Source organism: Protopterus annectens, chromosome 13.part0, assembly GCF_019279795.1.
Source record: "Protopterus annectens isolate FY-2018-M chromosome 13.part0, PAN1.0, whole genome shotgun sequence".
In the NCBI taxonomy this organism is placed as follows: Eukaryota; Metazoa; Chordata; order Ceratodontiformes; family Protopteridae; genus Protopterus; species Protopterus annectens.
Window position 1 is genome coordinate 851,779,928 of NC_056747.1, and position 25,109 is coordinate 851,805,036.

Genomic DNA, 25,109 nt, shown 5'->3' on the forward strand with positions numbered 1-25,109 from the left:
GGGGTTCAGTACTGGATGGTAAAATCTGGTTTATATTGTGAGAGTGAGATAGAATTTTTGTTATCGATGCTGAGGTTGGTTCTGGAGCATAATGCTTTCAAATTTAATAACAAGTGGTATTTACAGGTCAGAGGTACAGCTATGGGGGCTACTTTTGCCCCCATATATGCTGACCTGTTTATTGGTTATTTGGAAGCTAAATATATTTATAGAGAAGATTTATTGTACTCCAGTAATCTCATTATGTGGCGTCGATATTTAGATGACTGTTGGGTTATATGGTAGGGTAGTTTGCAAGAATGGGATAACTTTAAACAATATTTGAATGCCAATGAGTATGGAATTAAATTCGTTGGAAAATTGCATTTATTTACAGTGGACTTTTTAGATGTTAATGTAACTAAAGTACTTGATGGTACAATAGTTACTTCTCTGTATCGAAAACCATTCTCCAAGAATTCTATCCTGCATGCCCACAGTTGTCATCCACCACACACTATTAAGAACATTCCAGTGGCTCAGTTCCAAAGAATAAAGAAAATATGTTCCAATCCTAGTGATTATGATAAACATGCAAGTGATTTAAAGCAAAGGTTTATTGCTCGTGGATACCATAAAAAAGCATTGACAAGGCTTATAGTAAGGTTAATAGTATGAATAGAGATCAATTGTTACAGGATAAGCCATGTTCTGGAGGGGGCAAGTTTATGAGCATGAGATTTGTCATGACTTATGCCAATAACACTTTTAAGATACAGGAAATTATATCTAGACATTGGCATGTATTATGTATGGATCCTTTTTTCTCTACCTTGTTGAAGTCAAGATGCCAATTTGCATACAGGAAAGGTAAATCTATAGGGCAACAGTTGTCTGTTTATAAAAAAGGTATTGGCTTGAAAGAGGAGGTTGGGATCAAGACTGTGGGTAGTATATACTGTGGCCATTGTAAGTTTTGTAAACTGATGTCTAAGAATGGGTCATTTACTTCTGTTAATACCAGAAAAGTATATGATATAAAAAGTCTTATTACATGCACTAGCTCTTGGGTGGTCTATATGGCCATATGCCAATGTGGGCCATTTTATGTAGGACAGACCTCTGGGTTATTAAAACAGAGGATTGCCTTTCAGTGACATAAAATGTAAAAGGACACATAGTGCTTTGTATAAACATATTTTGGTACATTCAACAGCTCATTTTATATTTGTTGGGATTGATAGGCTAACTACACTTAATAATAATGATGTAGCTAGGCATAACATTTTGACTTTTAAAGAACGTAGATGGATAGTTAACTTGGGGGCCCTTTTTAAACCTGGTGTAAATGACCATTGGTAAATTAGTGAATATTATCAATATTATTTATAAGTATGGGTGTATTGTTTCCCTTACTTAGTTGTTTAAGGTCCCTTTACTATCAGAAAATATATAAAAATATATAATATGGGTTATTAGTGAATTGGGTTGGTGGTCTTAGTAGATTATTAATTTACCAGTCCCAGGGTTATATGTGATATCTGATATTTGTAAGGTCTTTATTGTATTTATTTGGTTAAAATGAGCTGTCTGAGTAAAATGGCTGTATATGGTTATGTAAATATGGGTATATGCATGTTGGTTGTATTTAGGTTTATTTTAATGTACACATTTATAGGTGGTTGTCTCTTTAACAGTGAGATGATTTAAATTGGACGTACATACGTTATGTATCACACTGATGATGCTTTTGTAAGCGAAACTGGTCTGTGGGGCAGACTGTGTGACAATAAACTGCTTATACACTTGTTGCCTTCCTTTATTTGAGTGCTGGAAGTGGTTTTGGCATCTGTATTATTGGATTTATTCCATGCACCATGGCTGGATACGTGCACCGCCATTTTTGGGACTGTATATAAATATATATACACACACATATATATATATATATATATATATATATATATATATATATATATATATATATATATATAACACTTATTACAACATAACTATTATATTATTATGACATAACTATACACATATTACTCATATGTATTAACAATATATATGTTGACATCTATGTTGAGGGGGAGAGAGAGAGAGAAAAAAAGGGGCCTCACAACTCTCTGTTTAGTTACTACAGGTTTAGTTATATAAGTCTGATGGTAATATGGATAATGAGTTTTCTAATGCAGATCCTAGTTCACTTGATGTCATTTAGTTACTAATAGTGTCATTGAATCTCCAGAATGTATGCTCTACAAGAGAACACAGGCATTTTCAAAGGAGTTAAACACTTTCATCAGAACTAATTATTTACCATTTAAAGTATCTAGTGAAGTACAATAGAATTTCAAGAGAAAAGAATTCTAAGTACAACCATTTAATAAGTTCAAAAGGTCAAATGATGTCATCACCGTTGTTTCCTTAAGCTGCAGATTCATAAACTTGTTAAAAAGTATCTAAATAGGCTCATGCAAAACAGAAGTTGTCTCTTGTGAAGAAAAAACATTTTTGGCAGGAAAGTCATATCTTGAAGTTTTTAGAGTTTACAGAAAGCAAAAATAAATAAATAAATAAAAACACTCAAGCTGCCTTGTCAGTGCATGTCATGAATCTCCACAATGAAAACAGTCACACAGACCACCAGTTTCCTCACAAAATATCAACATCATGAAAATATTAACCCTTTCATATAAAAACAGCTACTTAGAAGTAACAACAGCTGCCTCAAATCCAAAATCATATTATAACATTTCAATCATTTGCCCACCAGTCAACCAGGCCATATATATATATATATATATATATATATATATATATATATATATATATATAAAACTTATATTTGGCTATCTATAAAACACCATTAATGTACTGTATTAATGTTTAAATATATCTAAACAAAGAGTCTAAAACATCTACTTAGAAACACTAATCAGAAACACCTTGTTACCCCTCAATTGACCCACTAGAAATAATGCACTTTGGTATTAAGTCACATTATACTATTACTGAAAAATTAGAAGACATAAATCATTTGTAGTTATTTAAAAGGGAAAAGTATGTCGTTCTTCTTCTTTCAGCTTTTCCCAGTTAGGGGTCGCCATAGTGGAACTCCGGTCCGCTAATGATTGGTAGTAGATTTTTATGGTGCTGAGGTGCCAGCTCGATGCCCAACCTTAAACGAAGGCAAGCCCATTCACGCATGTCTTTTGAATGCCACTCGACTGCAGGGAGGACATGCAGACTCCACACAGAAGGTGCTTCAGCCAAGAATCGAATGGGAGAACCTTTTGCTCTGAGGCACCAATGCTACAGCTGCACCACCACGTCTTCCTAAAAGGGAAAAGTATGTAAAATACTTATAATAGGGAAAAGAGAGAAAAGGAACATTGGTAACAAAAAAGAATAGGAAGAAAGGAGAGAGAGAATATTATTTAAATATTTAGTGCAATATGTAATTAGAAGAAGTAGATATAAAAAGGAAAACAGAAAGTTAATAATAAAAATGATTCACATTACCTTACAGCATGAGACTTTCCAGAATCAAATATATTATGATTCATAAAACAAAGCATTTAAAATTAGAAGGAATTTATTCATTTGTCCTTTAGTTTCTTAGTTTTGTTTGCCCCTTCCTTCACAGACCATCCATTTTTTTGTTGCCTGTCTCTTCAAACTCTTGGATGACCATTCCATTTCTTCTATGTCCAGCAGTATTTTCTTCTTTTGGATAAATTCTACTGCTTCTTGTTGTGAATCAAAGATCTTCACTCCTTCTGGTAAAGTGATTGTTATTCTTGCAAGAAAAATAATTTGAGCTTTAATATTGGCTTTTTTCAAGAACTTAATTAGAGGAACACATTTCTTTCTTCTGGATATGACTGTAGAGGTGTAGTCATTGTCAAAATGAATAACTTTTTTACCCATCTTGATAGGGGAATTAATCCAAGCTGATTTCAGCACTAAGTCCTTGTCTTGTGAGGAAAGAAATCTAACTATTATAGACCTGGGGTTTGATAAACTCAGAGATGAAGCTGGATTTGACAGGGACCAATGAGCCCTCTCAATTCCAAAAGAGAGGGATTCAGGCATGTTTAGTGCTGATGAAAACCACTTATTGAGGAACTGAATCATGTTAGTACTCTCTTCTTTTTCAGGAATTCCATATATTCTTATGTTATTCCTCCTTGATCTTCTTTCAAGGTTTTCCAGTTTCTCAATCAGCCTGGTGTTTTGTTTCAGAGGGAATTTATTGTCATGTTCATTTTCTGTCACTCTAGTATCTAGGTCAGTTACTGTTTCCTCTAAGGCAAGAATCTGTTCAGATTGTTTTTTTACTATTCCATTTAGAAGTTCCAGTTGTTTACTGCATTCTTGTTTGATAATATCCATTTTGTTTTCGAATTTGTCCATTTTTTGTGACAGTTCTTGGATGTCTGTTACTATAAGATGCAGTTCTTTCTTCACTGCACTCTCCTGGTGTGGGTTCTTCACATTGCTCATGTTTTTAGTGACAGTTCTTGGATGTTTGTTATTATAAGATGTAGTTCTTTCCTCACTGCACTCTCCTGGTGTGGGTTCTTCACGTTGCTCATGTTTTTAGTGACAGTTCTTGGATGTTTGTTATTATAAGATGCAGTTCTTTCTTCACTGCACTCTCCTGGTGTGGGTTCTTCACATTGCTCATGTTTTTAGTGACAGTTCTTGGATGCTTGTTATTATAAGATGCAGTTCTTTCTTCACTGCACTCTCCTGGTGTGGGTTCTTCACATTGCTCATGTTTTTAGTGACAGTTCTTGGATGTTTGTTATTATAAGATGCAGTTCTTTCTTCACTGCACTCTCCTGGTGTGGGTTCTTCACATTGCTCATGTTTTTAGTGACAGTTCTTGGATGTTTGTTATTATAAGATGTAGTTCTTTCTTCACTGCACTCTCCTGGTGTGGGTTCTTCACATTGCTCATGTTTTTAGTGACAGTTCTTGGATGTTTGTTATTATAAGATGTAGTTCTTTCTTCACTGCACTCTCCTGGTGTGGGTTCTTCACGTTGCTCATGTTTTTAGTGACAGTTCTTGGATGCTTGTTATTATAAGATGCAGTTCTTTCTTCACTGCACTCTCCTGGTGTGGGTTCTTCACGTTGCTCATGTTTTTAGTGACAGTTCTTGGATGTTTGTTATTATAAGATGTAGTTCTTTCTTCATTGCACTCTCCTGGTGTGGGTTCTTCACGTTGCTCATGTTTTTAGTGACAGTTCTTGGATGTTTGTTATTGTAAGATGTAGTTCTTTCTTCACTGCACTCTCCTGGTGTGGGTTCTTCACGTTGCTCATGTTTTTAGTGACAGTTCTTGGATGTTTGTTATTATAAGATGTAGCTCTTTCTTCACTGCACTCTCCTGGTGTGGGTTCTTCACGTTGCTCATGTTTTAGTGACAGTTCTTGGATGTTTGTTATTATAAGATGTAGTTCTTTCTTCACTGCACTCTCCTGGTGTGGGTTCTTCACGTTGCTCATGCTTTAGTGACAGTTCTTGGATGTTTGTTATTATAAGATGTAGTTCTTTCTTCACTGCACTCTCCTGGTGTGGGTTCTTCATGTTGCTCATGCTTTAGTGACAGTTCTTGGATGTTTGTTATTATAAGATGTAGTTCTTTCTTCACTGCACTCTCCTGGTGTGGGTTCTTCACGTTGCTCATGTTTTTAGTGACAGTTCTTGGATGTTTGTTATTATAAGATGTAGTTCTTTCTTCACTGCACTCTCCTGGTGTGGGTTCTTCACGTTGCTCATGTTTTTAGTGACAGTTCTTGGATGTTTGTTATTATAAGATGTAGTTCTTTCTTCACTGCACTCTCCTGGTGTGGGTTCTTCACGTTGCTCATGTTTTTAGTGACAGTTCTTGGATGTTTGTTATAAGATGTAGTTCTTTCTTCACTGCACTCTCCTGGTGTGGGTTCTTCACGTTGCTCATGTTTTTAGTGACAGTTCCTGGATGTTTGTTATTATAAGATGTAGTTCTTTCTTCACTGCACTCTCCTGGTGTGGGTTCTTCACGTTGCTCATGTTTTTAGTGACAGTTCCTGGATGTTTGTTATTATAAGATGTAGTTCTTTCTTCACTGCACTCTCCTGGTGTGGGTTCTTCGAGTTGCTCATGTTGAGATCTCCAGTAGAAAACTTCTTGACAGGAATAATTAAAAAATTCTTTTGACTATGCATTAATTTTTAGAAAATAATAGTCTATTTAAACTAACTTTTAGTATACATTTAGTTAGATTTTTCTAAAAATTAAAGTCTATTTCCTGTCAGGATATTAAAATCTAAACAGATCTATGGATTTCTGCTGCTATCAGACTGGCATCTTGGCCACGCCCTGCCAACATTCTTAGTGTCACGTAATATCTGTGCAGAAGCTTTAACTCTTCTACTTACTGCAAAGACCATCATACTCATAATGGTACAGCTGTAAAAAAACACTCAGCTTTCAAAGGAAAGGAATCATGGGAAGGGAGGAACACCAACATACTAGACTACAACTTCAGATGAGAAATAAGACAGTTTTTAAAAAATATACTGAAGATAAACCCATTTAAGTCATATGGGCTAATACTTGTGCCAGGCTCTGAAAATTAGTCTGAAAGGCTAAAAATTAGTTATTATGTGCAAGGTATGCATTCACTTATCTCCTGAGGTGGTGAATAATGGTGGTAAGGAATGGAAAAAGTAAAACTGGATGAATGGCCTATGCCCAACAAGGAAGAGCTGCCATACTTTTTTGTGAATAGGGTTGATGCCTTCTAAAAGAATCTCCATATTCATGCTTAATTGTATGAGCAGATACTTCTAGAAATTGACAACCCTACATGCAAAAAAAAAAAAAAAACTTTGTTAGGTTATTTTATTTATTTATTTATTTGACAGATTGACATTTGGGGACTAATTACTATTTGTTATTGTGATCACCTAATCACTTCTAGGAACATAGCTAGCCTCAGACTCTGTCTTCTACTGAAGGCCCTTCCTCCAGTTATGCATGCCTGGTGTCTTCTTGTCATAATGTTATTACTCACTAATAATGAATTTTTTTTCCTCAAATATTTTTTTTATTTTCAATTAAAATAACATTTACATAATAGTTTTAAATATAATTTTAAACAACTATATACAATATTTACAATAGTCTGACTTTCAGTTATGTACACTGTATGTTATTAAATATAGAATTAACAGATCCGTTATCAGAGATACAATATTGATTATTGCAGTGTCCAACAAAGATATAACTTTCTTCCAAGGATTATTTACCAATGGCCTGGGATAGATTTGTCATTCTTTGATTTTTATTCCCATCAATGCAGTTGTCTTCAGTTTGTTTGTTTGTCTTTTCCCGGTTAGGGGTTGCCACAGCGAAACTCCGGTCCGCTAATGATTGGCAGTCGATTTTTATAGTGCTGAGTTGCCAGCCCAACCTTCAGCGAAGGCACACCCATTCACGTATGTTTTTCGGAGGCCACTTTACCATGGGGAGGACATGCAGACTCCACACAGAAGGCACTCCAGCCGAGAATTGAACAGGAGAACCTCTTGCTGTGAGGCAACAATGCTACTGCTGTACCACCGTGGCGATGCAGTTGCCTTCAGTAAAGTATAGAATTCTTCCAAGGTCGGGGGTGTATTTGAATTCCACCTTCTGGTTACGCATTTCCTAGATATAGCAAGTATTGTCCATAACAAATACATATTTGTCTTATTCAGGTAGGGACCTTCATTTACATTTAGTATAATCAATACTTTAGTTAAGGTAAAGGATTCATTAAATAAAGCTTGTAAAAATGATTAATTGCATTCCAATATGATTTAATGTCATTACATTCATAAAAATATGAATCCAGTCTGCTTTATTTGACTTTTTATACCTCCAGCAAAAAACATTTGTAGTAGTACTGATCATTTTAATTTTATCTGGTGTTAAAAATGCTCTATGTAAGTATTTCCAGTTAAATATTTTCCGGTACTGTGTGTTAGAGGTGTAACCACGGTGGTGGTGCTGCGGTAGCGTTGTCGCCTCACAGTAAGACGCTGTCCGGTTCGATTCTCAGCTAGAGTGTCTTCTGTGTGGAGACATGCGTGAATGGGTGTACCTTCATTGAAGGTTGTGCATCAGGCCTGGCAAGCTGGTACGTAAAAAATCAACTCCCAATCATTAGCGGACCGGAGTTCCGCTGTGGCAACCCCTAACTGGGAAAAGCCGAAAGACACAAACAAACTGTGTGTTAGAGGTGTAATTAACTGATAGTAAGATGTTAGTTTTAATTTCTTCTGTTAACTGCAATGACTGACCTTTTGTTAAGAACTGTCAGTATGATGGTTTGGGAATTGTTTTATATGTTATTAACTCTTTATATAGATTTGAAATTAATTTTTTCTTTTCACAACTATTATATATAAATTCATACAGAAAACTTGTTAGATTTGGAATATCTTTAATTGAGGAATTATTAATTAATCTGCATAAATCTTGAGTGTACATTAAAATGCTTTGTAAGGTTAACCAGTCCTGTGTTGGAATATTCTAAGCAGTTTTTATCATATGTATATCTAAATCATTTAATTTATTTACACATTGAAGCCAGCATAAGAATCCATTTTGTTCTCAGGAGGTTATTGTTTCCCTATATATTTTGTGAGGAAAGTACTTAGTAATGGGAAATGGGGTTAAAAGGTCAAACCAAAGTTTTTTATCTATGTTTGCATTGATAAGTTTCCTAAAGGAATTGATGTAATGATTCATTAGTGTTGTTTTAGAAGGTTTTGTTATATTATATTGTATACTTATGCATATTATGTACCAGGGTTTGGTTGATTTGTCTACTATTAAAATGTTTTTAACAGATTAAATTCATTTGTTAATATAGCCATTGTTAATTCTTTCCAGTTGGCAAAATAATTTGGGTTTATTCAGTCTATTGTAGTTTTAAGCATAGATGCTTTTATATATGTTTCTATTTCTGGGAATTTCAATCCTCCTTGTTTCCAGGGTCTAATGTGATGAGTTAGAGCTACTCTATTCTTTTTGGGATGCCATAAAAATTTTATTAAACATGAGTTTATTTCTTTAAGAATGCATCTTTCAGGAATTAACTGTATTGCTAATGCTACCTATAGTATTTTTGGCAATAAGACCATTTTTATTAATTGCAATCTGTCTTCAACAGTTAATATAATTTTGTTCCACTTTCCATATATATTTTTATTGCTTCAATAATGTTTTTATAATTTATTAATATCGTTTTGTTTATATGTTTTCATAACACTATTCCTAAATAATTTAGCGTAAGTTCTTGTTTTCCTATGATGGATTTTTCTGTAACTTGTAGTTCTTTTTTCTTATTTAAAAATATAAATATTGATTTTGATCTATTAAAGTGTAGACCTGAAATCTTATAAAATTTCTCCATTACTTCTTCTAGCTCTCCTAATGACTCTCTGGAGTTTGTTAAGGTTAATAAAATATCATCAGCAAAAAGCATTATTTTAGATATGTACTGGTCATAGACTTCTATTCCTTTTATTCTTGGATTATTGCATATTATTTCTGCAAGTATTTCTATAGCTAAAGCAAATAAAATAGGATAAAGGGGGCATCCTTGTTTAGTACCTTTCATTATATGGATAGACTCTGAGATGAAAGGACCTAATATAATGTAGGCTAAGTTATTAATATATATATTTTTTAGTAATAAGATGAAGGGAGGAGGAAATTCAAATAATGCTAAAGTTTTAAATAGATATTCCCAGCTGAGGGAATCAAAGACTTTTTCTATGTCTAATCTGAATACAAGTGTTTCTCTATCTTCTTTATTCACATAATCTATATGAGTAAGTATCATTTTAATATTATCACATGTGTGCCTGTTATATAAAAATCCAGTTTGATCATTATTAATTGTCTTTGAAAGTGGGATTTTCATTCTGTTAGCTAGGATTGACATGAATACTTTGTAATCATTATTCAGTAATGATATAGGTCTGTATGAGGTGCAAAGGTCTGATGGTTTATTATCTTTTAGAATTGGTGTTATGAGAGATTATTTCCATGAGGGTGGTATTTTTGCTTCTGACTGGACTTCTAGCAAAGTTTTATGAAAAATGGAGATTACTGTTGAAGGGGAGAGTTTGTAAATTTCCATAATGATAAATCTATCCATGGAGTTTTGTTAGATTTATTTTCTTTTATCTTGTCAACAATTTCTTTGTAGGATATAGGTTTTTGTAGGTCTAGTTTTAAGTTTTTGGGATTTTTTTTATATTGATAAAGTTTGTATCTAAGTTTATTTGGTTGGTATCTAAATCTTCTTTTTTAAAGTGTTCCATATAATGGAACCCAAATGCTTCAAGGATGTCTCCTATATCTGATACTGTTCCCCTTTCTTTTCATGATATATACTACCAATGTTATTTGCTTTAGATTGTATTTTAATTCTTCTAGATAAGTTACATATAAATCTGGAGGAGGTGGCTAATGGGTATATTTATAATTTTTCCAAGGCTAGACAAGTTTTGTGTGTTAGAATTTCATTATATTTTTTATTTAATTCCTCTATTTCTTTTTTTGACTTCTGGAAAATTCTGATTTTTTTTAGATTTTGCTGTCAAGAGTCTTGTTTGCAAGTGTAATGATTCAGTTTCCCACACTTTAATTTTGCTTTTGTACCAGCTAAGGGTCTTACCAAATAAATGCACTTCTAATGTGTCCCAGACCATGACTCTACTTATTTCTGTTGTATTATTAATTTCAAGAAATAATTGTAGTTCTGACAACATCCAGGGTCTGAATTCTTTCATTTCCGTGATATATGACGGAATTCTAATTGAGAAGATTAAAGGTTTAAACTCTAATTGGAGCTTCATTATCCGAGAGTCATGATCTGAGAAGGGGCATGGAACTATTGAGAAGTTGAGGATTTTTGTTTGTAAATCTTGAACTACGAATAATTTGTCTATTCTGGTTTGTGTTCCAAATCTATGGTCTTTATGGGAAAATAATAAGGATTTATCATCTTTTACTTTAAAAGTGTCTATTAAATGAAATGAATCAATCCATCTTTTTAAGGATTTTGAAATAGTTGCTATGCAAAAAGACTTCTTGGTTGTTTCAGAAGCTTTTAAGGTACAATTAAAGTCTCCTCCCAGTATAAGATTTCCTTTATAATTGTTGGAAATAAAATCTAGGTGTTTTTTTAACCATTCCTGCTCCATTTCCTGGGAACCAATATAAATAAGCTAAGGTCCATATTCTGTTATTAAATTTAATTATAACAAATGCTTAGACATTCTTTGTCTTCATATTTATAAATAACTTTCAGAGTGATTATGTTTTTCTTCCAAAGAGTTGATACTCCTTTTGTCTTTGTTCTATAGGAGGATTGAGCTAAGACTGTATAGTCCGTAGGGTTCCAAATAAAGCTATCATTAGTCTTAAAATGCATTTCCTGGAGAAATACTACTTGTGCCTTATTTAGTTTTAAATATTTTAGTAAGTTTGATCTTTTATTTGCATTATTTAAGCCATTAGTATTTAATGATAAGAATGTTAAATCCATTTCAAGTTATTGTTGGAAGAAACTTTTTGCTTCTTTTTTTTTATTATTTTGATTATAGTAGTTATAGCATATTCTCTGATAACACTGAATGTTATTTTTATGTGTGTAAACCTGGGAGTGTAATTTAATGTTCTTTCTTCTTTAAATACAAGTAGGATAAAATTCTGGTCAGGCTTTAAAAAAGTACTTCTATAAAACATTAATTCTAAAGTATCAAATACAAGTAAATATGAATTTCCCATTAAACAAGGAATGAAAGTCATTCCTAATCCAATAGATAAAGATAGATGTATTGGATTATCACTCATACCTTTAACCAACAATATCAACTGAGCTCCATTTGTTAAATTATTATATGGAGAATTTCTTAAAAAAGATATGAAATTCTATATTATTCCATTATTGTTCTATAGTGTTTTATATATCAGGATGGAATGTTAGTAGTGTAAACAATTATTATGTTGACTTAGAAAATATCCAATATTTAGTTACCCTTAAGAGATCCCAAACATATCAGATATGTCATTTTGGATAAATTAAATGCAAATAAGCCAACAACAAATAGATTATTACTAAAATAATTTGACTAAAAGGACTCTGCAGGAGACAAAGAGTGATTACCAATGAAATATGAATTTACTGTAGGTGTACTGTCTTCCTTTACTTTCCCACTCTTCAGCTCACCAACTTCAACTTACACTTATGAAAAGACATGGCTTAACAGTGGTATCCTGACTCTGAGCAGAGGCGCCCTACATTCTAGTGTGCAGTGCTTTTACATATTTATAGATTTACAAAGCAGAGTCTAAGAATGAACTATGATCACCCTGACAATTCCCATCCTGCATAGGGCACCTCCTGCTTCCAGAATGGGTAATCTCATCAGGTCTAGAATGAATGTGAAGGTACCTATATGGTAATCAAGATTTACCATAGGTAAGTATTAATCAGATAGTATTTAGAGCATCTTAGAGAGTTCTTGGCACAGTTAGAATACTCTTAAGCCTCTCCTCCCTTGACCAAAAACAGAGATGTCCCTTCCCTTTCTCTCCCTTGTTTTAAATCAGTAATAATAAAAGAAATTCAGCAAACATAGGTAAACAGAAATAACATTCGGTAGTCCATCTTGTACAGGACTCGCAATCCATTAAACAAGTCAGTTACTAATATCACATTAGTAAACATTATAAAGACAAATTAGAAATAATTTCCTAGCTCTTTAAATTTTCTGGTAAAGCACAAAGTTAACAATGAGCTATTTTAACTAAAAGTATAAAGCATTTCAAATTTTCCTTGCGTGTATACATTTCTACTTATATTGCAGTGTCAGTAGCTGTCTTTGAAATCTGTACAATACTTCACTTCTTTATACTGCGGTGGTGGTGCTATGGTAGCATTATCGCCTCACAGCTAGATGGTGTCCTGTTCGATTCTCAGCTAGAGCGTCTTCTGTGTGGAGACATGCATGAATGGGTGAACCTTTGTTGAAGGTTGGGCCTCAGGGATGGCAACTTGGCACATAAAAATCTACTGCCAATCATTAGCGGACCGGAGTTCCGCTGTGGCGACCCCTAACCGGGAAAAGCCAAAAGACACAAATAAACAATACTTCACTTCTTCAAATCATTCTTTTTTCAATTCAGGTTTTGTTTTGTCAAAACGGCAACAATATTTCATGGGCACAATTAATATTTAGACTGATGTTTCAAATAAATAACTTGTCAGTTGCCAATTGCGTTTGTTTAGAATGTATGGTTAGTGCAAATATAGCATGTTACAAAAATAATATGTATTTTTTCGTGTGCTCTAGAGACTGTCATATGCAAGTGACATATATAATGTAGCATATATGGAGCTGATAGCTTATGAATTCAGGTTGTTAAAGTAAGTTATGCTTATTAATCAGGCAGTTTCATTTAAATTCACAAATAATTTGAGGACATTTCAGTTGAGTTTCCAGGAATGTGTAGTCCAATGTGAGTAACTGAGTCCACTTTTCCTCATAAACATATGTCACAATTCATTAAACAAAGCAGAGTCTAACATCTGTCTAATAATCGTTATAAAAACAAAGAATAGTAATTTCCTAGCTCTTCAAACTTTCTGATATCACATGATGTTGACAGTAAGCTATTTTAACTGGAAGACTAATACATTTCAATACTTCCTTGTGAATATATATTTTTACTTTTACTGTAGTGTCAAGAACTGTCTTTGAAATCCTATGCATTACTTCTTTCAAGTCATTCATTTTACAATTCAGGTTATATTTTGTCAAAGTGTCAATAGCATTTCAAGGGCACATTTAATATTTAAACTGATATTTTAAATGAATAGCTATCAGTTGCCAAGTGAGTTTGTACAGAGTGTGAGGTAACTGCAAAGATAACATGTTGCAAAATGTAATATGTATCTTTTCATGTGCACTAGAGACTGACAATTTCAAGTAACATAAAATGTAACTTTTACAGTGCAGACAGCTTGTGAAATCAGCATGTTAAACTGAATAATACTTTTTAATCAAACAGCTAAATTTAAGTGCACATGTAGTTTGGGAACATTTCAGTTGTGTTTCCAGGAATATGTAATCCTATGAGAATAAATTATAAAATATTGCAAATAGTCCTATTATGTATTTATTTTACCTTGCTTAGGTTGTTTTCATTTTAATAACTAAACAACATTACTTTTTCTTATTATTTGTTATCTGTGAGGCTAAATGCACTTCGCAGGTTCACAGTGTCCTTAGAAACTGCAGCAGTTTACTGTTGCTATGGCAACACAATTAGAATGTGAAGAAAGTTTCACTTCTCTTGACCAACAGTACACGTTCCCATATATATATATATATATATATATATATATATATATATATATATATATATTTGTGAATACTAAAAGGAAATAATTCAAAGGACATATGTACATGAATAGAACATTTCAGAGTTAATCACGAACATGTCCCCAATCCCAATAAGCATAACAGTGACTATCATTAATCTAATAAATATTGTAATAACAATTAAGTTCACTATTCCAATTAGTCTACCTTAAAACTAGATTATTTTAGACTATTATTTATCTATGTATAGATAGTGAGTTATTAAATATATACAGACTATATTAGTATAGTAAATAGGAGAGAATTTAGAAAGGGAGACAAGATGCAGTTAAAATAATAATGAGAAAAGAGAGAAGAGAGAAAGAAAAGAGAAAATTAAAAGAAAATACACATTTACTATGTATGTTGAGTTACAGTATAAATATTTTATGTGCTATATAACACTCCTTCTGTGAAAGAAAAGTACCCTGTTTTACATACCTGAGGTAATGTGAAAACTCTCATGTGCCATCTATTTTCAAAAATATATATAAAGATTCCATTAGTTAGTTACTTTTGTTTTAAAATTCCAAGCAGTGAAACTGGACCTTTAAAGTAATGTTAAAATAATTCATATCATAGTAGATGCTTTGAGAGATTTGGCTGTAACAGTATCAGTCTTTTGCTTCTTCTTTTTGACAGCTGTCCAGACATTTGTTTCTTTTGTTCTCTTGAGAGAAGGTGACATCCAAATCCATATCTTCTGGTAAAGTAATCACATTATTAGTTTTAATAAATGAAGAGGCTTCCTCTAAGTCAGTAAATGTCCTCATCTTGTTGGCACACAGTATTCTTATCTTGTGACTTGATGTTATTTTGTTTCAGAAACTTTATCATTGTCCACACTTTTTTCCTTTGTTCCATTATTCTAGATTAATAGTCGTTATCAAATCTTATCAGGCTCTGTTTATATTTTACAAGTGCCTTCCTCCAAGCAGATCTTAAAATCAGTTTCTTGTCGAAGTATGAAAGAAATTTGATAATTATTGACCTAGGAGGAGAGTTTGAGTTACTGGTAGGTTTCCCAAGAGTTCTTTGTGCCCTCTTAATGCCAAAGGAAAGTCCTTCTTTTTAATTTAAAAAGTCAGGGATCCAGCTTGATAAAAAGGAAATAATTTCCTCACCTTCTGTGTTTTCAGGTAATCCGAAAATCCTGATGTTATTTCTCCTCTCCCTATTCTCCAAGTCATCTACTCTATTAACCAACCAAGTGTTTTGTTTAAGAAGCAATTCTTTCTGTGTTTCCTCTTCCTTAAGTTTGCTTTCTAAGTCATTTAGAGAAACCTCTAGTCCTGTTATCCTTGTCTGGTGTTGTAGCATTTCCTTGATGGTGTCAGCCTGTTTTTGACTGCTTGTTTTCAGATTTTCTAGGTTCTCTTTAAAAATCATCTATCTTCAAAAACAACTCCTGCAGAGTAGATGCCATATGTTGTAGTTCCTTCTTTAAGGCAGCATCCTGGTGAGAATTCCTTGAGTTGCTCATTTTAACAAGTGGATATATGTCCAATCTTTTTGACAGGAAATTATTTGTAAAACTTCACCAAAGTTTCTAATTATGTAAATTAGACCTTTATCTATAAGATTTTATACTTTGAAGTAAAAAAGAATATTTTTCCTGTCTAATTGAACTAGTTATATGGAGCTCTAAAATCCTGCTGCTTTCAGTTAGCCATTCAGGCTCCACTCCTTAGTAATAATGAATTTAATGGATTAAACACATGCAGGATTCCATTATCCAGATAGTTACATGTACTTCTGCTTACTTTCATATTACACTGGTTCTGTGGATTCTGCATTAGTTATTTATAGAATTACCTTGAAATTTCTAGTGGTGGTCTATCTAACACTGCCCAGTTTGAATCCCTAGGAAAGACCTTCTGTTTCAATATGTTCTTGTTAGACCATTGCATGAATCATCCTGTGTCTCCTAGAGATTCAAAAGGTATGTTTAGATTTGTCTGATATCACCCATATTCTGTTGAGCATCTCAGTTATGGAATTTAAACCAGTAATGGATAAGGTGATCACTTATGCTGGCTACTTTCAAGATGCCTCTGAATACATGCCTTCACTCATTGGCTTACAATTGTTGTAATTATTTTATCTCTTGTACTGTTATACAGAAATCATTTTGCAAATATTTGTATATATGTTTAACTATCTTTACTGTTCTGACAAAGGGAAATACTGCCAGCCCAGCTATCTGGAATTTTGTAAATAATTTGATGACATTTGTGAATATTGATATGATTTATAAGTGTGTGTAAAGTATTGAGGTAAAATGTAACCACAGCATGCCCTATTGGAATTGATCAGGAATGTACCTGCACTATTGTGACTATTTAGATGTATATGTTTAATAGAAACTGAAACACAGGAGATTAGCTTGAAAAACAAATCAGAGAAAATAATTGAAATTAAATTGTTTCATAACCACATAATAAAAGAGATGTTATCTCTCAGTTTCAATGCAGTAGCAGACACGATGTCTAGAGCTAGAAGTTTTTTGTATTGTCTTGAAAGAGAAGTAGTTACTAGGTTTAAGATGCAGAAGTGTTTTGTTGTTTTATGACTTCCAGGATCTGCAAACATCGGCGAGATATGTATTTTTCACAGGGAGATTCTAAAATTCTGATAAGTTTCTGACAAAGGGGGTTTAGCTTGGAAACTGAAGTCAAGTGACAAAAAGTGATGTCATCCAAGCTAACCTAGCATTAATATTTGATATTCATTTAAGAACTTTCTCAGAGACTGTGCATTTTGTATTTTGTCTTTGACCTAACAACATCAGCTGGAAACATCCACTCACCACTGTACTTGCATTGCTGTAAGTAAGTTTTTTGGGCATAGTAACTCTTTTAGATTCAGATAGGAATATAGTAAAGTATAGCTTACATTTTTTATTTATTTCAGACTGTCCTGCAATGTTGTTTTAAATATTTCCTGTGATTTTGAACTCTGATGTAAATGATTACTTACTGAGTATTGTTTTGTTCTTACTAATGGACCTGCTTGATCTTTCAGGACCCCTCTTTGCTTTTTTTGTCACAGCCATCCCAACGTCTGGCCAAGGAAATATGTTGCCCCTGCACATATATTGTGTTCCCAGCTTCCAAAAGGACTAAGAAACTCTCTACCTTTTATCCTATACTAAGGGACCTGCTTGATCTTTCAGGACCCCTCTCTGCTTTTTTTGTCACAGCCATCCCAACGTCTGGCCAAGGAAATCTGTTGCCCCTGCACATATATTGTGTTCCCAGCTTCCAAAAGGACTAAGAAACTCTCTACCTTCTATCCTATACTAAGGGACCTGCTTGATCCTTCAGGACCCCTCTCTGCTTTTTTTGTCACAGCCATCCCAACGTCTGGTCAAGGAAATCTGTTGTGCCTGAACATATATTGTGTTCCCAGCTTCCAAAAGGACTAAGAAAGTATGTTCCACCTTGGACCTACCTATTAAACTGCATTATACAGTTATTTATAACTACCTAGCAACAAGAAAAACTAAGCTAGTGAGCAGGGAAACCAGCAGCAAATATTTTCTCCTCTACACCCCAATAGCAATTTGCCGTTTTTCACCCCCTTACCTACTTTTATCTGTAACTCCTTTCTCTAGCTGTATCTCATACTGTTACCTTCATCTACTATAGTTTCTGCCCACTAGGTGGCACCAAATTCCAATCTAGAGTTACACCTTGTACTCCGCATTCCCAACTATCTATTCTTAATACTTTTATAGCTCTTATCCCTTGACGAGCTGAAAATCCTCTGCTACTTTCACTCTACTAGTACATTTTCTTCTCCCCACTATCTAGCTGTACTCTGTTTTTCTTCCCTTTATTCCACAATCACTCACTACCTCTCTCCTGCATTACCACACTCTACTCACCCAGTGACACCTAAGGAGTCTGCGGCTCCCTGATTGTCTCTGTAGACTCTGACTTGCCTTCTGTAACCATAGACCACATCATCCTTACTATCTTCTTCTCCTCTCCCTCATCACTGTATTGTGCACGCTTCTTCCACTTATGACTCTCCACTTCACTCTTCTCCAACAATATTCACCTATGTAGGAATATCCGGGTAACCTGTTACTCCTAGATCGCACCATAATATCCTTTGCCACTCCCCTATTTTACCTGCCTGCTCTTTCTGGATCTCCTCCTCCTCCTACCTCATATCCTGCCCTAGGACATATAGTGGGGTAACCATTAGTGGCGCCATCTTTATTCTCCCTGTAACTGCCCTGGCTGCTGTGTGTCCCTGGTAGCAGAGGGTTAGTTCTTATGTAAGTGTTATATCTGTTATTTTTGCTTTATTTTTAACACTCATAAAAGCTGTCCTTTCTGCAAATAGCAGAACGGCACTTACCTTGTCGCCTGTTTTGGCATTAACTAGATATTTTGTGCAGCTTCTTCTTACTGACTTTATTGCTGATTTATATTTTATAAGTTGTGTATTAGTTCTTTCTGACAATTGTGGACTGTTACCAGCCTATATTTACTACTAATTAGTAAAGCTTTATTTTACAAGTGTTAGTAAAGAAGCATAGTGTTGAGGGGCAGGGACTTGAAAAACAGCTAACTTGTTAAATGCTGTGCCTCCCACGTGGACTTATACACACCACTCTGCTTACAACAATGTCTTTAAACTCTCTTAGCTTCTCCAAGGGTTGTAAATAAGTTTCTAGATAGAGCTCTGTCTTACTGAAACAAGTATCTTCTACCTGTAGCTTTTTTACTCATTCATGGCGAACTATATGCCCTCTTATCACTCGCAGTTGCCGCTAATGTCCCCTTGATAGTGTTTGAGCAGTAGTAGTTGTCTGGTAGCATTTGTACACATCTCATCTATATTTTTAATCTGCGCTACCCTTACCGTCCTACTACTAGCTGAGAACGCAACAGTCTGTATCTTTGTTTTCTCATTTTTAGCGCATTAGTGCTTATGCCAAGCCATTTTTCACTAGCGTCTTTGTTCTATTTTTACACCATATCTTGTAGCTTCCTATTACTGTATGTGTAGTGTGGCCCCTGTCGCATGAAGGCTTGTACTCCTGAATTGGCGGATACCTATTATTTCTATCTGAGTTTGTTTGATATACCCTGTCCTTCCCAAGCATTCCTGTAAGCACACGCAGTTTATCCTTATCAGCCTTCCTCAGTGACTAGTCTTGCATTGTCCTATCTGGCGCTACAGTAAAGCCGGGTAACCATTCTCCCTGTAACTTGGGATAAATTTTTACCTTTACCTAGACATGCCTACATGCTTAAGAGAGTTACCCTTGGACCTTAAACATCAAGTGCCTGCCTTTTACTCCTACTGATAACCCTCCAACCTGTCCTACAAGCCAGGACTGCCCTCATTTATCTTGAAAATATTAAACACGGTGGGAGAAACTCACATTTATCAAGTGGCTGCCACCCGCTCACCATTTTGTGGTACTACTTCAACACATCCAGTGTGATTACATTAACTCACATTAGTGGACTGCTAGATTAAAAGATTTGCATGGACTACATTTTACATGCTTTGTAATTGTTATTGCAAGAAATTCTTAGCTGTGACTTTATTTATCTGCTTGCTTATCCTATGTCTTTGCATGTACCTGAAATTGCTGTCCGTAGTAAGTAACCATTGTATCAATACATAGGCTATTTTTTGTTTGTGCCAGGATATACCTGTGTCTTACCTAGACTGCTATTACTGTACAGCATATTTTTTCAATTTGTTTGTCATCACATTACTACATAGGCTATTTTTGTTTTTATGCTAGCATATACCTGTGTCTTATCTAGATTGCTTTTACTGTACAGCATTTTTTTTTAATTTTGTTTGTCTTCATACCTAAACTCATTTTTTTCTCTTTCTATTCCTCCTAGCTCTCTACCTTCTATCCTATACTAAGGGACCTGCTTGATCTTTCAGGACCCCTCTCTGCTTTTTTTGTCACAGCCATCCCAACGTCTGGTCAAGGAAATCTGTTGCCCCTGTATATATATTGTGTTCCCAGCTTCCAAAAGGACTAAGAAAGTATATTCCACCTTGGACCTACCTATTAAACTGCATTATATATTTATTTATAACTACCTAGCAACAAGAAAAACTAAGGTAGCGAGCAGGGAAACCAGCAGCAAATATTTTCTCCTCTACACCCCAATAACAATTTGCCTTTTTTCACCCCCTTACCTACTTTTATCTGGAACTCCTTTCTCTAGCTGTATCTAATACTGTTACCTTCATCTACTATAATTTCTGCCCACTAGGTGGCACCAAATTCCAATCTAGAGTTACACCTTGTACTCTGCATTCCCAACTATCTATTTTTAATACTTTTATAGCTCTTATCCCTTGACGAGCTGAAAATCCTCTTGCTACTTTCACTCTACTAGTACCTTTTCTTCTCCCCACTATCTAGCTGTACTCTGTTTTTATTCCCTTTATTCCACAATCACTCACTACCTCTCTCCTGCATTACCACACTCTACTCACCCAGTGACACCTAAGGAGTCTGCGGCTCCCTGATTGTCTCTGTATACTCTCACTTGCCTTCTGTAACCTGCTCCGTTCACCCTGCGGGCTCACTCTGCTCCCTTACCCCAATTCCCACCCACCCCCAGTGGTCCTACCATTATACTTACCAAGCCACTCCCCCTCACTCCTATCAAATAATCTTTCACCACTCTTTACAGATCTACCACTTATATAGCACTCACATACTGATAATCACTCTCCCTTACCTATTTCACACCTATTTAGTCCACACCCTCATTTACTCCAACCTCCTAATTCCCTATTACATTTTATCATCTCCTTCACTATGCCCTTTACTTATTCAATCATTTACATTAAACTACCACTCCTACTTTTACTATTATCTATCCTCTCTATTCCCTATACTCTCTCTCATTACGAAAACCTACAATTCTCATCTTCTCACCAATACCTTAAACAAACATTAATAATAAATCTTGAAATCCTTAGCCATTCTAACATAACATCCACCTCATCCTATCTATCACCTAAATACCACAGAGTAGCCCATTTTACATTTACACATTTTAGGAAAGTGCAACTTAACTACACTAAACCCCTGAAGCATCCATATAGTCCTCTCAAATATCCTCTCCTTCACGGGGCATTCATCCCAACCCAGGACCTTATAACAACACCCTAAGACAGCTCACCCCCCCTTCACTCCCACTAATTCACTACTTATAGCTCATCTCAATATAAGGAGTGTTAACAATAAAGTAAGCCAATTGCACGCTCTACTAGATACTCACTCTTTTGATATCCTATGCTTAACTGAAACCTGGCTTAAATCTGTTACAAAAGACAATGAAATACTCCCACCTGGTTATAACATCCTGAGATTAGACCGAACTACCAAAAAGGGTGGTGGGGTAGCAATATTGCACAAATCTCATTTACAGGTCACATCCATACTGGTACAACCCCCTCTAGAAACCAATGTGGAAATTCTTATTGCCAAGCTCCAGCTCAATAATACTAAATCTATTAACATAATATGCTCCTACCTACCCCCAGGCAATAACATTATCATCATAGAAATTATCCTCTGCTGGCTTTCTACATCCTTCCCTCAAGAAACCATAGTACTCGGTGATTTTAATATGGACTGGAACTCCTGTACCACTCTAGAACCCACAACCCATATAAACCTCTACGGCTTCTCTCAAACTATTACCACCCCCACTAGAATCCATAAACCCACCAGCAAAGAAAGTATATTATACTGGATCTTAATAAACTGCCACTCTCTCTCTTACAAAGTAGGTGTCCTTCCTGATGATATTAGTGACCACTCACTAACCTACCTATCTAGACAAAAATCCTATATTCCAAATCAACCTACCTTTAAAATCACCCGCAACAAAAAAAATTGAATCCAGTCAATTTTCAGGCTGAACTTCAAGCCTGTGACTTGTCACCCTTAAGGCACCTGCCAATTGACGAAGCAGTATCCCATTTTAACTCCAAATTCCTAAAAATTTTAGAATTCCATGCCCCCTCACGCTCCATAAGAACTAGATGCAAAGCAGCCCCATGGCTCACTAAAGAAACCAGACAACAAATCCTACAAAGAAATAAAATCTGGTCCAAATGGAGAAACACCAAAGACCCAATGATCAGCAGCACTTTAGACAACTAAGAAATGCCACCAAAAAAAATCAATACTTCAGGATAAAAAAACTATTTCTTCAAACTCCAACAAAATCACCATAGTCAACCCCAAAGCTTCTGGTCAGGCATAAATAAACTCTTACATCCAGGACACTCCAAAACACCTATCCCATCTGGTCTCTCCCAAAACTCTCCAAATTGTTGATGCTTTCAACAGCTTTTTTACTGAAACTGTCCAATCTCTAGCTAACTCCCTACCACCTCTCAGCCCTACCCTATCGTCCTCCCCACTACCTTACCACCTATGTTTCACTTAAAACCTATTCCTACAGCCCTCATCTATACTCTGCTTCATAAACTCAAACCCTGTACACCCTCAGCTGATCTACTACCACCTGAATACCTTCAAACTGCTGCTAAAGCTCTTGCCTACCCCATCTCTATTCTAATTAATAGAACCATAACTGAATTCTCCATTCCTTCACTATGGGAAATCTCTCACATAATCCCACTTCACAAAGGAGGGAACTCAACTGAACTCTCCAACTTTCGGCCCATAGCCCTACTATCACCACTAGCCAGAATTATGGAAAAATGTATCCACCAACAAATTCTTGACCACATTCTCCAATATAACCTTCTAGTTGACTGTCAACATGGTTTTAGACCATTCCACAGTACCACCACTGCTCTCCTATTCTTTACAGACTGTATTAATAAACATCGTAACAATAATATGCTCTCCTCTGCTCTGTTCATTGATCTCTCTAAAGCCTTTGATATGGTCAACCATCAATTACTACTCAATACACTCAACTCATTCTCACTTGACACACAGGCATTATAGTGGTTCAAATCCTATATGCACAATAGACAGCAAGCTGTCCTTTAGGATAATAACCTATCCAAACATCTCCCTATTACGCTTGGTGTCCCACAGGGCTCTATTCTGGGACCTCTACTCTTTTCCATATTCATTAATGACCTTTCTACTAATCTACCTCTACCTACCTGCATACAATACGCAGTTGACTCCACTTTGATTTGTAAAGCAACCACTTTATCTGAACTCCATACCATCACCCAATCAGTATTCAACCAAGTAGAAAACTGGTTCCAACAACATCATCTCCTCCTTAATGCCAAAAAAAACAAACTATTACTATTTACTCCAACTAACAAATCCACCCCACTAGACTTCTCTATTACCTCCATCGATGGTACAAATTACAGCTCCTGACCCAACTACAAAACTCTTAGGTGTATTGATTGACCACAACCTCAACTTTGACGCTCATATTAATGCCACCATCAAAACTGTAAACAGAAAACTTGGATCCTTATATAGGATAAAACCTTTTCTTATGCCAGAAGCCAGAACTACTATTGCCCAGACCCATCTGATCTCCACTCTCTTCTATGCCTCCCCAGTTTATAATAATCTTTCCAAAAGCAATCTAAACAAACTCTCTACTTCTTATAACAATATTGCCAGGTTTGCTACTGGGTCCTCATTTAGAACACATCACTGTCTAAACCTAAAACTTCTAGGATGGCTTGAACTAAATAACCAGCTAAAATTTCAACAACTCTCCATTACTCATAAAATACTATACCAGCCTAGTAATACTCCTATTCTCAGTAGCCTCATCTCCCCCTACACAAACCTTTCTAACCTTCACTCAGCAAATAAACTACTGGTTACCACCCAGAAATCCCACAACAAGGCAGGTGATTCTCTTTTCTCTAATTCTGTGGGGAAGATTTGGAACAAACTTCCCACTAAATTTACATCTCTTTCATCATTACCTCTCTTTAAAAATCAACTAAAAATTCACTTAACAACACAATGGCTTTGTTCTTGTACTAACCCTGACTAACCCCCCACCCCACCATAACCTTTTCTATATATCTCCCCTCCTTAACCCACTTTGAAGTATTTAGCAAGTTCATCACTCTTCCCCATCCTAGTATCTTATTCCCATCATGCTATCACTGAGCATGCTCCTTATTACATATTCCTTCTTCAGTGAACTCTTATCTTCCCACCTCATACATAAACCAATCTATTTCTTTCACTATGAATCTAATTACTTCCTCATGTACTTATCCTCCATAATTTCTCCTACTTCCCTGTCTTCCATAATTTCTCCTACTTCCCTGTGTTATACACCTTTCATAACCTTTTTATACACCTTTCATAACCATTTTATATAATTTCAAAGGCACATTCATACCCATTATACTAATATTGAATGATCTATATCTTTCCCTTGGTCATAATACTGTATTTTACCTTATTAAACCCAGTACTCAAAATCTGTATATTTTTAGTTCTGTATAACTTAAGTTGATGAAGAAATTCTTATTTACTTTACATATTGCATGTATCTTTTTTGTATTGTCTTGATTTTATCTAGTTTAAAAGTGGAGCTTTTCTCCCTGGGCCTCTACTGAAAATGGACATGTATCCAGTTAGACTATCCCGATCA